At 30.8% G+C, this 15,084-nt stretch overlaps 2 protein-coding genes across 5 annotated transcripts in view; both read left to right on the top strand.

Annotated features, from left to right (window-relative positions):
• LOC129906884 (protein mahjong) overlaps positions 1 to 15,084 on the top strand; it is a 254,365-nt gene that overhangs the window by 168,819 nt on the left and 70,462 nt on the right. The gene's annotated exons all lie outside the window — the stretch shown is intronic.
• Positions 1 to 15,084, top strand: part of LOC129906896 (uncharacterized) — a 56,110-nt gene extending 41,026 nt beyond the window's left edge. The window contains exon 2 of the mRNA XM_055982889.1: positions 1 to 15,084. This exon is cut by the window's left edge and continues 15,320 nt beyond it. The gene's annotated coding sequence lies outside the window, so the exon portion shown is untranslated.

Raw genomic sequence — 15,084 nt, 5'->3', positions numbered from 1 at the left:
TCTTTCGCCAGCTTTTCTTGCAACTCTTTCTGCAACTCCTCACGAATTCTACGTCGCTCCTGTTCTTGATGTTGTTCTTGTTGTAATTCTTCTTCTTCGTCTTCTTCTTCTATGTTGTTGTCTCGATTTTTATCGTGAAAATCGATTTTGAATGTGGAGCCGTAGGGTTCTACCACTTCTAATACCAGTTTTGGCAAATCTGCAATGTCTTCGTCGTTGAATTGCAGGTTACACCTTTTCGGGAGGAATACTTTTATATCCTCCAGCTCGAGAAGGATTTGCGGCCCATAGGGAGTTGGTTCACGTATAGCTTTCACTATATTGTATTTCTGTTTTAACGTCAATCTGCTCATTGACAGTCGAGGCTTCTTAATATCTTGGAAGACATTGGCGTTTCGTCGAATTCTGTTGAGGATTGATGACATCTCGAGTTTTTTAAAAAATTTAAAATTTTAATACCGAACTTTTGGGTGTTGAAAGACAACTGAATTTGAAATTTTCGAATGACCAGGTTTTATACTCTTCAAAGAGATGGTGTTCATCGTGGGAATGGCATTTTTATTCTTTTTTATGGTAAACTCGGTTAATGATTTAAAAAACTGGAGTAGAGTTCTTAAGTATCATTTTTCAAGTATGGAATTCTCCAACTAATTTCTTCGATTTTTATTCTCGTCACGGTAATCAGTTCTAAGTTTTATTATAATTTTTAAAATGCTAAGAATCAGTTTGCTTGCTTTTTCCTTCATGGTGATATATTTTATGACTTGGAGTTCGTCTTATATGTTCATTTTAAGACTTCAAAATCAAATTACTTTGTAATTTATTATGTAATTTCAAATCTTTTCTACTTTAATAGGTTAAGTTAATAAGTGTAGTCGTATTTTGAACACTGGAAAAATATACTCTCTGCATTTAATTGCTCTTTTTATGACTTACATTCTTTTAAATAGTTCCAAAAATTTTTCGATGAATGACATTTTAAAGTGTTCGGAACACTTGCTACTTATTTTATTTGAAATATTCTTATTCATCCTTAAGACTTGAGAAATCCAATTACATTTGTAATTTATTAGACGATTTGGATTTCAAGTAAATTCCATCATTCCATGTTCTCTTCTACGGAGTCAATATATCCGTTGACACACAAATACAGGGTGGCTGATGAAAGCCGCTACCAAAAAAAACTTTAATAACTTTTTTTCTACTTAGTGAATCTGCTTAATTTTTTTTTTATTTTACAGATTGGTTTTTAGATTTAACAAAAATGCATAATAGAAAATGGATAATGTTTTCGCAGAATTCCTACGAAAATTTTCCGATAAGCTCATATGCATGATTTTACCATTCCCTTGAAACCCCAAATCGCTTGCACTAACTGCATCCGACTTTTTCTTTTGAGTTTATTGAAAACAGGAAGGCCGCAAAGCAAAACCAACAAATTTGAATGAAAGAAAACAATCCATTCGAGAAATATTTGTGTTTATTCCTGTCTCAAATCTTCAAAAAACAACTTTTTTTTAAGGCACCTCACATGCATTAACGACCAGAGAAGGCATTTAAAATTAATTATTTTTAAAACTTATTAAGCTATATTTAATAAAATTGAATGCGCTTTAACATGAATAAAAGAAAAATAAATTCCATACACTGAAAAAAAAGTTATTTGAATTTTTTAATGTAGCGATATTCATCAGCCACCCTGTATAAAAGGTATACCTATCTAGCTATAGCGATAATTTAAACATATCTCTCCATAAAAAAAAATTACTTAAACCACTAACGACTTTCGACGACTTCATATTTCCATTGATTTGTATGCCACTGAATTAAGGCACATTTTAGTGCCACTAAAACTACGAGAACGTACATGGAACACTTTTCTCATGTCCATAAGTTATCCACAACAAAATTTCTTTTACATTCATGACCATCCTACTCCATCTCAAATAACAACACAATCAACGCTAACGTGTTAATATATCCTATGACACACAGCTATAAAATACCTACATCTAGCTATGGCCACCCTTCAAACACAGCAACGACCTATATTCTATTTTTTTTTACAAGTAATGCTCTTGTGTCATATTTTCTAATAGCGATCCTCAGTGACATTGCATAATAAACACACACAGCAGCTCCTCAAAAGATCCCTTTTCACATTCATGACCAGCACCCAATGATGCCGTCTCAAATCACACCAAACAGACCAACCCTAGAAAACACTCCCTTCTTCAGTGAACAAGGTCGTAAGGAAAAATGCTTGTGCGCTACAGAGAGAGAAACAATCTTAATTGTTTTTTTTTTTGCTTCTAAAAATAGATATTATACATTAGGGTGGGTCAAAAAAATCGAAAATTTTTTTTTTGATTTGGTACTCCGAAAAATCGATTGCTAGACCCCTCTAGAATATACACACCAAATATGAGCTCCTTATATTAATGGGAAGGTCCTCCGCTTTGCAATTTTCCATTTTTACATCAAGCTTCTACTAAAAATAAATAATTTTTTTATTAATTGACTTTTTAGCAAATTTCTTTTCATATTCTTGTAGGAAATTGAACGCTCTACAAAAAAGGCCTTATACACTTTTTTCGTTTATCTAACCGTTGAATAGATATTTGAGGTCCAAAAATCGAGAAAATCTTTAAAAATTCGTTTTTGGTTCTTAATTTTGTAGCAATTGAAAAATTATAATGATTAAACGCGCAAGACATATTCTTGTTGGAAATTGATTGCTCCACAAAAAAGGTCTTGTTAACTTTTTTCATTAATCTAACCATTCTAAAGATATTCGAGGTCAAAGTAAAAAAAAAATATAAAAACATTTTATATTTTTAAAAAATTTCTAATTCATTGAAACTTCATTATTTTCAAATTAGCAAGATATATTCTTGTAGGGGCTTAAACGTTCTACAAGAAATTCCTTGGAATGGAATTGATTGCTTTAACCGTTTAGAAGATATTCGTATCCAAATCGCAATGCATACGGGTCATAAGAAAACTATTGAAATCAGTGAGCATTGGTTTGGATACGAATATCTTCTAAACGGTTAAAGCAATCAATTTCATTCTAAGGAATTTTTTGTAGAACGTTTAAGCCCCTACAAGAATATATCTTGCTAATTTGAAAATAATGAAGTTTCAGTGAATTAGAAATTTTTTAAAAATATAAAATGTTTTTATATTTTTTTTTAACTTTGACCTCGAATATCTTTAGAATGGTTAGATTAATGAAAAAAGTTAACAAGACCTTTTTTGTGGAGCAATCAATTTCCAACAAGAATATGTCTTGCGCGTTTAATCATTATAATTTTTCAATTTGTTACAAAATTAAGAACAAAAAACGAATTTTTAAAGATTTTCTCGATTTTTGGACCTCAAATATCTATTCAACGGTTAGATAAACGAAAAAAGTGTATAAGGCCTTTTTTGTAGAGCGTTCAATTTCCTACAAGAATATGAAAAGAAATTTGCTAAAAAGTCAATTAATAAAAAAATTATTTTTTTTTAGTAAAAGCTTGATGTAAAAATGGAAAATTGCAAAGCGGAGGACCTTCCCATTAATATAAAGAGCTCATATTTGGTGTGTATATTCTAGAGGGGTCTAGCAATCGATTTTTTGGAGTACCAATTAAAAAAAAAGAATATCAATTTTTTTGACCCACCCTATTATACATACATGTTAAGAATATATTGGATCTCAAAATAACGTAATTTTTTCGAAAAAACGCTTCCTTCAAAAGATATAGCCTTTCAAAGTTTTTGACCGACATCTCATAATGTCTTCTCATACCACCACCAAACAGACCAACATCAAAACATTCTTTTTGAATGAAAAAATATCCTTAAGAAAAATCTCAATCTACTTGTGCGCACCTCGTACCCGACATAAAAAAGATCCCTTGCACATTTATGACCTACATCTTATAATGTCATCTAAAACCACCACCAAACAGACCAACATCTAAACATTCTTTTTTGAATGAAAAAGATCCTAAAAAAATCTCAATCTACTTGTGCGCGCCTCACGCCCGACGTAAAAAAAAAAAAACAATTAAAAAGTCGTTAAAAGATAAAACTGAAGCGACTTGGGCGCCACTCGGCCCGACAAAGAAAAACAAACCAATTAATAAACAATTAAAAACCGATTAAATAAAAAAAGTTCCCAGTCTCAAGTGTCCTAGTACCTACTAGGGTGTCAAATTTAAGTGATTCTTAATACATAACACTGTGCAAGTCGAAATTCTTGACAGGCGCGCGAATAACTGTTTCGCCCTATTTCGGACCCGATAAATCGATTGACGTCATTAGTTTTTCGATTTATCGGTACGACTTCGAACAAAATTTTTTTTGAAAGATTTTCAATTATTTTGAGAATTTTCCACTTTTTTTAGTAATTTTTCAACCAAAAACAATATTTATATTGCTAAAAATTCTGCTCAAACGTTATTTCCTACCAGTAGGAAGACATTATAAACTATTTTGAACAATTTATTTGAAAATTTAGTGATTTTTTTGAAAAAATTAAAAAAAATCGAAATTTTTTACATTGTTTATCGTTTTTTTCGCTGTTTTTGTTCTCTTTTGCACAAATACATTGCATGTTTTCCATTAAAAATTAATTTAACTGTTAATTTAGTGTTGGTTAAACTTCGACAGTCTATCGATAGCATCGATAACAAAAAAATATCGAGTATATCGATACTTCACAAAACTATCGATAGTTTCAATACTTCCAAATTATTGTACCACAAGGCTACCAACCGCACCAAATAAAAAACTGAAACATCCTGTGAAATAAAAACTTATTTACTTTCTTGAACCTTGATATTTAAATAATATAAAATAAAAGTTTTATTCAAACGCACGAAAAAGTACTAAGAGCTTTTTTTTGACACCATTTTAAATGTGAAATAAAAATATTTTCGCAGCTCTTCTGCAGCACTTTAGAGCTTTGAATGATAGATAGAGAATTTACTAAAAAATACCCACAGCACCCCACAAAAACATGCAAAGCGCTCACAAGAAAAAAATACAAAAATTACTTTCACAAGCCAATTAATACTGAAAATATCACCAACTGCAACTTCAAGACTAATTAGCCCTGTTCCATTGGAAGTGGTAGTCTACTAATAGTAGATGTTTTCGTTAATCTAGTACTATCATCTACTCATGCTCTTCTTCCCGAGTAGATACAATTTGTATTGAATTCGTTTAAAGTGCGTTCCATTGAAAATCGCTAGTGAACTACTAGTAGTACTTTGCCACCTCCCAAAGGAACAGGGCTTATATTTATTTTACATGCTTCCCATATAAAGGTTTCTTCTTATTCGCTTACATTGGTCAACAAGGTTTTTGTTACAGACACTAAGATATACTTTTCTATAGGTTTTTTGGGTGCTGAGCTCGAAGTAAAAATAATTCTATCACATCACGTTGTTAAGATAATAGTCCGGTCAAATTAGACTAAAATAAGGGGGTCAGGTTACATTAATTCCCAGCAAGCTGAAAATTGGTAGGATTGTTGTAAACACCATCATAAATTAAATCTAAAAAGTCCTCATCGATCCGAGGTCTGGAAAAAAATTTACGGGGGGTCAAAGGTCACAAAAACTGGTTTTTCACGATTTTCAGCAAAAAGTCTTATCAAAAAATTTTTAACGCAAGAATTGTAGACCAGATTATTATATATAAAAAGTGTCATGACACTTTTTTTCCTAAGACTCACCGTTTCTTAGGTATAACTATTCAAAAAGTTGAAGTTGATTTGTAATCGTCATAATCTGGCCTATTCTGAAAAAAACTCCTAACTGAAAAGTTCCTGAAATTTTATTATTTTTTGAGCTTGATTTTTTTTCTTCAATGGTTAAGAATACGGGGAAAGCAAAAAAAAATGGAAATTTTCGCCATTTTTTCCGATTGGGGCCCTTCTCCCGAAACCACTTCCCTAGGAATTTTTGTTTAGATTATATCTGAATATATACAGGGTGTGCAATAGAAAATGGACAACCCTAAAACGGCTGATAGCTACACTTATGACTGTTCTAAAAAGAGATAGAAAAAAGTTCTATCGCAACCAGTTCATAAAATATTGGCTTTTTTTCGTTCAGTGTATTTTAAATTTTATCATCTTATGTTTTCGTTCACTACAACCACGAATGTATGAATTTTAGTTATTTCTTTTTTTTATCATTTTCTACAATAATTGTATGAGTACATAAAAGCTTTAAAAACATAAGATTACATTACATTACATATTAATCTAATCTGAAGATAAATCTACGTAGTCTATTTAATAGACCCGAGCTCCAGAGCAAAAATAGAACAAATTCGTTCAAGAGTTTTTATTGGCGATTATGATTCCTTGGCATACAAGAATACTCCAGCCAAAAGTGCTACTAAATCCGTTGGTGCATTTCTGAGAAAACGGCAACACTGGTCGGTTTTCAGTTTTTTTGATTTAACTCGAAAACCAAGCCTGACTTTGAAATGGTTCAAAGACACTTTTCATAGCAAATTAAATTTTCTGTCAAGTTAAGATGGTTAAAAAATTTTAAAAATTATTTTTGACTAAAATTCTAACCTAAAATCAAAGAAAAAAAAGCTAAAAAATTGACGATTTTATTTTTTTTACTAATTCAAGGGGCATTTTGTATATTTCATTTGTACAAAGTTTGGACGTACCAAACTTTGTACAAATGAAATAAAGTAGAGGTAAAATCCTTTCATAATATGCAATTTTTAATTTCTTTTGTCAAGAAACAACTTAAATGTACCTATTCAAAAATTAGCACTTTTTCAAAATTTTTGACTTTTTTAGTTAAAAGCAAGTTTTTTTAAAACTCGATAAAATCGTATTAATTGGTAACTTTTAGACTTTAAAAGTAAACATACTTCAAGGGATTGATTTAATATAAACTAAATATGACAGACAAAAAATTTATTTGCATCCTTATGGCCTTTTGTGCAATTTTGTGTATGTGCATTTTTATAAATACGGGTTGAATGGATGGACGGAGAGCCATTAGCTTTGGTCTATTGCATAGAAGAACATTTAATACCAACTCTTTTACTGTTTTCAATGGCCTGAAAAACAATTCTTGAAAAATCTGCGACCAACGAAAAGTTTCTCTTGAAAAACGAAAACAATACTCTAATGAGTTTGAAACAAAATAGCTCAGGCAAATTAGTAAATCCAATTGCACTTTTCGCGGGATAAATTTTTTTCATGGAACGTGTTTAGGTGAATGTCCTTATAGTAAAAGTGAATTTTTTGGGATGATAAGATATCGGGAACAGCCGCCATCTTGGAAAAGAGGTCGGTGCCGTTTTTATTTTATAACTCCATTTTTACTCATTTAAACCAAAAATGTCCAAGGATAGACTTATTATAAATTAAATTATCTAACAAAATGATATACAAATGAATTCCGTGAACTGGTTAAATTCAATTTTATAGTCGGTCAAAGTCCAGGTTCTTCTCGCAAGGTTAAGACAATATGACATTTTTCCAAATATCTGAAGAACTTTTTATTTGTTTGGGATTTTCTTAAAGAATGAATTATAGCACTTTTAATTATCGATGAAATGAACCCTTTATTGTTTTTGTAACCATCACATTGCAGAAGCAACCAAACGTCGAAGTCATGATATACGATTTTTTAACTGAACATTTCAATAGTTCAAATAAACAATCAAAAATTAAACACAATAGTCTCGAAAACATAACGGCTTACACGCCTCATATCTTGAGTTATACTTATCGTAATGCTGAGATTGAGGTGTTCATGTTTAGGAAAAATGACAGGGCATCAGTTCTTATATTTAGAATTATAAATAATGTCACTTTAGCTTATTCACATTAATTGGAAAATTCACTTCATTTAAAACCTCGAAAACCATATAAAGGTTAACATTAAAGATTTCAAACTTTGAATTCAATATTTAGACGAATATAGTTAAAAAACTGTTTACTTATATTTTGGTTATGCCTCCATTTAAAAAATTTGCTCGATCTAATAGAAGAAAACTTGTTATTTTCTCACTTTTGACTAGTAGAATGTGAACTTCGACGTTAGGTGGCTCATACATTATGTTGGTTACAGGAACGATAAAGGGCTCATTTCATAGATAATTAAAAGTGCTATAATTCATTCTTTAAGAAAATCCCAAACAAATCAAAAGTTCTTCAGATATTTGAAAAAACGTCATATTGTCTTAACCTTGCGAGAAGAACCCGGACTTTGACCGACTATAAAATTGAATTTAACTAACTCACGGAATTCATTTGTATATCATTTTTTAGATAATTTAATTGATAATAAGTCTATCCTGGGACATTTTTGGTTTAAATGAGTAAAAATGGAGTTATAAAATAAAAACGGCACCGACCTCTTTTCCAAGATGGCGGCTGTTCCCGATATCTTATCATCCCAAAAAATTCACTTTTACGATAAGGACATTCACCTAAACACGTTCCATGAAAAAAATTTGTCCCGCGAAAAGTGCAATTTGATTTACTAATTTGCCTGATCTATTTTGTTTCAAACTCATTAGAGTATTTTGTTCGTTTTTCAAGAGAAACTTTTCGTTAGTCGCGGATTTTACAAGAATTGTTCTTCAGGCCATTGAAAACAGTAAAAGAGTTGGTATTAAATGTTCTTCTATACAATAGACCAAAGCTAATGGCTCTCCGTCCATCCATTCGACCCGAATTTATAAAAATGCACATACACAAAATTGCACAAAAGGCCATAAGGATGCAAATAAATTTGTTTGTTTGTCATATTTAATTTATATTAAATCAATCCCTCGAAGTATGTTTACTTTAAAAGTCTAAAAGTTACCAATTAATACGATTTTATCGAGTTTTAAAAACTTGCTTTTAACTAAAAAAGTCAAAAATTTAGAAAAAGTGCTAATTTTTGAATAGGTACATTTAAGTTGTTTCTTGACAAAAAAAAATAAAAATTGCATATTATCAAAGGATTTTACCTCTACTTTATTTCATTAGTACAAAGTTTGGACGTCCCGGCTACATACACTAAATGGCCCTTGATTTAGTAAAAAAAAATAAAATTGTCAATTTTTTAACTTTTTTTTCTTTGATTTTAGGTTAGAATTTTAGTCAAAAATAATTTTTAAAATTTTTTAACCATCTTAACTTGACAGAAAATTTAATTTGCTATGAAAAGTGTCTTTGAACCATTTCAAAGTCAGGCTTGGTTTTCGAGTTAAATCAAAAAAACTGAAAACCGACCAGTGTTGCCGTTTTCTCAGAAATGCACCAACGGATTTAGTAGCACTTTTGGCTGGAGTATTCTTGTATGCCAAGGAATCATAATCGCCAATAAAAACTCTTGAACGAATTTGTTCCATCCAAAAGGGTCTATTCAATAGACTATACGGACTAGACACACACTACAGCTTCGGAAACTTAGTCCATTTTGCTGATACAGCACAAGACATTAATACAACAGAGAGAAAGACAAAGAAAGAAAGAACAACAGAAACACATATGTATAACACATAACTACGTGGCACAGAGGGGGAGACATCGTTGACAATTGTCTCATGTTATCGCACAGGTGGCTTCAGTTAAGCTGGCGATTTAGAAAAAACTTCTGAGCCGACCGTTGGGTTCGAACCCACGATGTCTGGCTCTGAAGTCATCTACTCATTCCTCTGTGCCATGGCCACCTGCAAAAAAAACATAAGATGATAAAATTTAAAATACACTGAACGAAAAAAAGCCAATATTTTATGAACTGGTTGCGATAGAACTTTTTTCTATCTCTTTTTAGAACAGTCATAAGTGTAGCTATCAGCCGTGTTAGGGTTGTCCATTTTCTATTGCACACCCTGTATATATTCAGACATAATCTAAACAAAAATTCCTAGGGAAATGGTTTCGGGAGAAGGGCCCCAATCGGAAAAAATGGCGAAAATTTCCATTTTTTTTTGCTTTCCCCGTATTCTTAACCATTGAAGAAAAAAAATCAAGCTCAAAAAATAATAAAATTTCAGGAACTTTTCAGTTAGGAGTTTTTTTTCAGAATAGGCCAGATTATGACGATTACAAATCAACTTCAACTTTTTGAATAGTTATACCTAAGAAACGGTGGGTCTTAGGAAAAAAAGTTTCATGACACTTTTTATATATAATAATCTGGTCTACAATTCTTGCGTTGAAAATTTTTTGATAAGACTTACCGTTTTGCTGAAAATCGTGAAAAACCAGTTTTTGTGACCTTTGACCCCCCGTAAATTTTTTTCCAGACCTCGGATCGATGAGGACTTTTTAGATTTAATTTATGGTGTTAACAACAATCCTACCAATTTTCAGCTTGCTGGGAATTAATGTAACCTCGAATGTCTAAATTGACCGGACTATAATCCCGTTAGAAAATTGAAAATGCCGCTTTTTACCAGTTTTCGAGATTATTTCTTAGCGTTTGGTTATTTATATCAAATAAATTTCTAACGGTTTCTAAAATAATTTTCTTTCTAAATCCGTTTAAATCCCTTAAATATCTCTTTTCTTCTTCGAGAAATCTTAAGTTGAAATGAACGTTTTTGGTATATCGTCGCCCTAGTATTGGAGTGCCGTATACGCCAAATTGCATTTTTTGAACTAGGTATGCAGTCGTATGTTTTCGAAGTTGCTATTTTCAAATCTGCTATCCGTTTTTTTCTATCTTTTTTCGTTGCCGAGATATTCACTATTGTTTTGACAAAAACAAGAAATTTTGGCATTTACGTCAAATTTTTCATGCAATGCAAGAAAATTTTGAGAATTGTTTTGACGTACGTTATGTTTTTTTTGACGTACGTGTATATGAATAAAAGAAACTTCTGATTTTCATGGCGTATACGGCAAACTCATTTTGGACAAAAATTTAAATATTTTGAAAACTAAACGAATTGCAGATGTCCAATAACATGTATATAAAACACATTTTAATTATATATCATACTAAAATATCAAAAAATACCAGCGGTTAGTTCTTTCGCAATTATCTTCCGAACATTTAAATGCGATTTCCCAAAAATGTAAAAATGGCGTATACGGCACTTCAATACTAGGGCGACGATATCTCATGTTTATTTGCTTTTCATAGCAAATCTCGAAAAGTTCTTTGCCAATCGCTTTCAAATTTTGACATAACGTTCCATTTAGAATCTCGGATGTTTTTTTTAATTACTAGTGAGAAAAATATAACAATATAAGAACTTACAGGAATGTAAATAATGTCAAAATGTCAACATTTGAAAGCGATTGGCAAAAACTTTTCGAGATTTGCTATTAAAAGCAAATAAATAAACATGAGATATACCAAACACGTTCATATCAACTTGAGATTTCTCGAAGAAGAAAAAAAAATATTTACAGGGTGTCCCAAAAGTTAACGACGAAACGAAAACGGTAGATAGGGTAGGTGGTGACAGCTATCAGAAAAATAATTAAAAAAATCGCAGCCATATATTTTGTGAGTTATGGGCATTTGAAAAAAGAGTCGAAAAAATGGTCACCCGGTGACGGTTTTCATGTGCCGTGACTACAAATCTTAATTTTTCTCAGTTTTTCTTTTGTTACGGAACCTTGAATAGCCCTGTTACCAAATGCATTCAAAAAATTTTACTCAGCTGCATCAGTTTCAAAGCAAATATTACTTTTTTACCCAACTAAGTACCAAAAATTTTACAAGACTTTAATTCAATGAACCGTAGTGTAAAAAAAAAATGCACTACGAAGTTTCGGCAAGTTACCTTAAAAGTTGGTGTGTTCAATTCTCTTTTCAAAATGGTATAACATTGTTGAGGATATTCCATAAATAACCGAGATAAATTTTTTTTCAAGGAATCCGACTTTTTTATTAGGTAATTTTTCCATATTATTTAAGTTTTGTACCCTTTCAGAATGGCCCCTAGTAACAATTGAGTTTGACATGCCTGCCTTAAGCTATTTTAGAAACCGTTACAAATTTATTTAAAACAAATAACCAAACGCTAAGAAATAATCTCGAAAACTGGTTAAAAGTAGCATGTTCGATTTTCTAACGGGATTATCTCAAAAACGTTATGTGATAGAATTATTTTTCTGACTTCGGATTTGAGCCCAGCGCACCAAAAACCTTAAGAAAAGTATACCTTGGTTTCTGTAACAAAAAAAAATGTTCAATTTTGTTGACCAGTGTTATAAGAAGGTTTAGGCTGCAAGTAAAACCTGTTTTCGCATACATTTGTGCTACTCAGCACAGTTTCATGAGAAACGTCAAAACAAGTTAGACCAGTCATTTAAACGTCACACATAGGAATATTTGCAGTAAAAAAACTTATGTCGAATTCCTTTCAATTTTTTGAATCGCCTCAAAATAATCGAATTTTAGATGTTAAAAAGGAACATGAAAGCAGACCGAATTCTTTTTGCGATTGTATGTGTCTCATTTGACAACAATTTTTACACGACCGTCAAGCTGAAACCAAAACAATTTCTTCAAAATAAAACCAGAAATTTCTTTGATCAATAATTTTGTTTATTTTCTTCGGTAATATAAATTTATTTTAATCAGAATCAAACGGAAATTGCAGTTATTATTAAGATCTGAGTGAAGATGAAGTAAAAGGTTAATTATTTTGGCCGTATGCTGTGGTTTTATAGAGAAAAAATTTCTTGAAGACAATCACGGGAAGAAAAGTCACAGTAATTTGACTTTTCCACAAGAAGTATGCCAGGAAAAAATATATTTTGATCGCACATTGTTTTTTTTTTTTATTTATTTCATATTTTTCCGCAATAAAAATACAATATACGATTATAATTCACTCTTTATTTGAAGTTGGTGTTCTCAAATAAACAAACATCACGAAGAAAACTTTCAGCTTGACGTTTGAGAAATGTCAAATGTTCCAAGTATTTGTGCAAATCCGTGTAAATCTTTCAAAAAAGAGAGATTAAAAAAAATTCGAATTCTGGTTCGTTTGAGGCGAATTTTTTTTCTATGGAACATGATTTTCAGAAAAAATTCGCTTCAAGATCGCCGAAAATTCGATTTTTCCAGTGAAAGGAATTCGACATTAATCAAAAGTCAATTTTCTGAAAATCAAAATTGACACCAAAAAAGTTGTCAAAGTGAGTGCAATGTTTATTTTTGAGTCAATGTTTTTTTTGTTTTTTCGACCGTGTCTTGTTAAAAAATGAGTAAACTGTTACATCTACCTCATTTTTATTTCAATGCGAAGTACTTTCGTAAGTGTTATTCAATATACGATATCGAAGTGTTGTGATAGAAATCTATAAAAAAAAAATTAAATGGAGAATTCTTCTTCAGTTATTTATTAACAATATTAATACAGTTTTGGAAATATTAGATGGTGTTTTCTATTTCAATTCGGGATTAGAACAAGTATATAAAAACTTGTTACTTTTGTTAAGTTATTATTTTAACTTTTGATTTTGTTTTAGTATGCCCCGTTATTCTGCGATGAATTGAAATGAGTTAGTTTATATACTCCTTAAACCAATGCAACAAAAATTGGGTGTTGTTTTTCAATTTCTGATAGAAAATACTTCTTACTTTATGCAATGTTTTTTATTTTTATATTAAGTTTACTGATGTTATTAGTGTATTTTATTTTGGGTGTTCTTAATTTAGGTTGTAATCCAGTCAAATAAGGGTTTAACCTCGGAATGAATGTTATTAGAAATTTTTTTTGCTCAATATCTTCCTTTTGCCATTCTATAACATATCTCAAAAGTCTAGAAAAATCTCATGTCCGCTTGTCGCGATTTCAAGGTCAAATCGCGAAATGGAGATTTTCAAAACTAGCAAAAATAGGCTATGGTATTATATACACATATGATACATAATTTCAAGGTATTTTTTAATGCTGATTCCAAAAAATCTAAAATCAAGACAATCTGACGTCTCTACAAAAAGTTATACCTGTTTTTCATCTGTCAACTCATATTATTATAACAGTTGCAAACTTACTGCCGAAAAACCCTTAAAAGTTATGGTAGATGAACCAAATTTTGCATGAAGATTTAAAGAATCCATCATAATTAAAAATCAAAACAATCCATTACAAAAAATATATATACCTATGTAATAATGGTATTTTTTGATGGAGGGGCAAATTTTAGGATATGCACTAAAGAAGATTCTTGTTCATCTTAGGAATAAGTGCTAATAGGCTAATTTTTTCATTTTAATCTTTGTTTGGATATTCTTTAACTACCTTCAAAAATCTAAAAAAATCTCATGTCCACAAGTCCTAATTTTCTTGGTTTGAAAATAAGGTGCAGATTTTAAAAAATTAATAAGAAAAGTTTAAATTTTTATATGTATACCAACATAAGCGACATGATTTAAAGGTATTTTTTAACACTTATTCCAACAAACAAGTCAACCTGACCATCCCTGAAAAGTAATGCACCTCATTCATGTTGATCTGACACAAATATCTGAAGTGTAGTTTTTCAATTTTTTAAAATCTGCGCCTTATCTTCAAACCAAGATAATTAGGACTTGCGGACATGAGATTTTTTTAGATTTTTTGGAATCAGCATTAAAAAATACCTTGAAATCATGTATCATATGTGTATATAATACCATAGCCTAGTTTTGCTAATTTTGAAAGTCTCCATTTCGCGATTTGACCTTGAAATCGCGACAAGCGGACATGAGATTTTTCTAGACTTTTGAGATATGTTATAGAATGGCAAAAGGAAGATATTGAGCAAAAAAAATGTCTACTAACATTCATGCCGAGATTTACCCCTTTTTTCTCCTTAGTTGACTATATTATTGGGGAAGAGAGAAAAGTAACAGAATTACGTATTAGGGTTGAGGAAAACAATGTGAGAAAAATAATGTCGACAGGCGGAGTATAGGCCATTAATCAAATTTATGAGTTTTTGATGAAAAAATAATAACAACAAAAATTTGGTTTATATTGTATTTTCTTGTAGAAATATTCATTTTAAACAGAAATAATAACAAAAACCACGAAAAATAATTATGGCCGGGTTTTTGATGAAAATACTCCTATGTGCGTCAGTTGTCAAAACAAAACAAA

The sequence above is a fragment of the Episyrphus balteatus genome, chromosome 1 (assembly GCF_945859705.1).
Source record: "Episyrphus balteatus chromosome 1, idEpiBalt1.1, whole genome shotgun sequence".
In the NCBI taxonomy this organism is placed as follows: Eukaryota; Metazoa; Arthropoda; class Insecta; order Diptera; family Syrphidae; genus Episyrphus; species Episyrphus balteatus.
The sequence above is the reverse complement of the archived record's forward strand: the minus strand, read 5'-3'. Positions and strand labels throughout refer to the sequence as shown.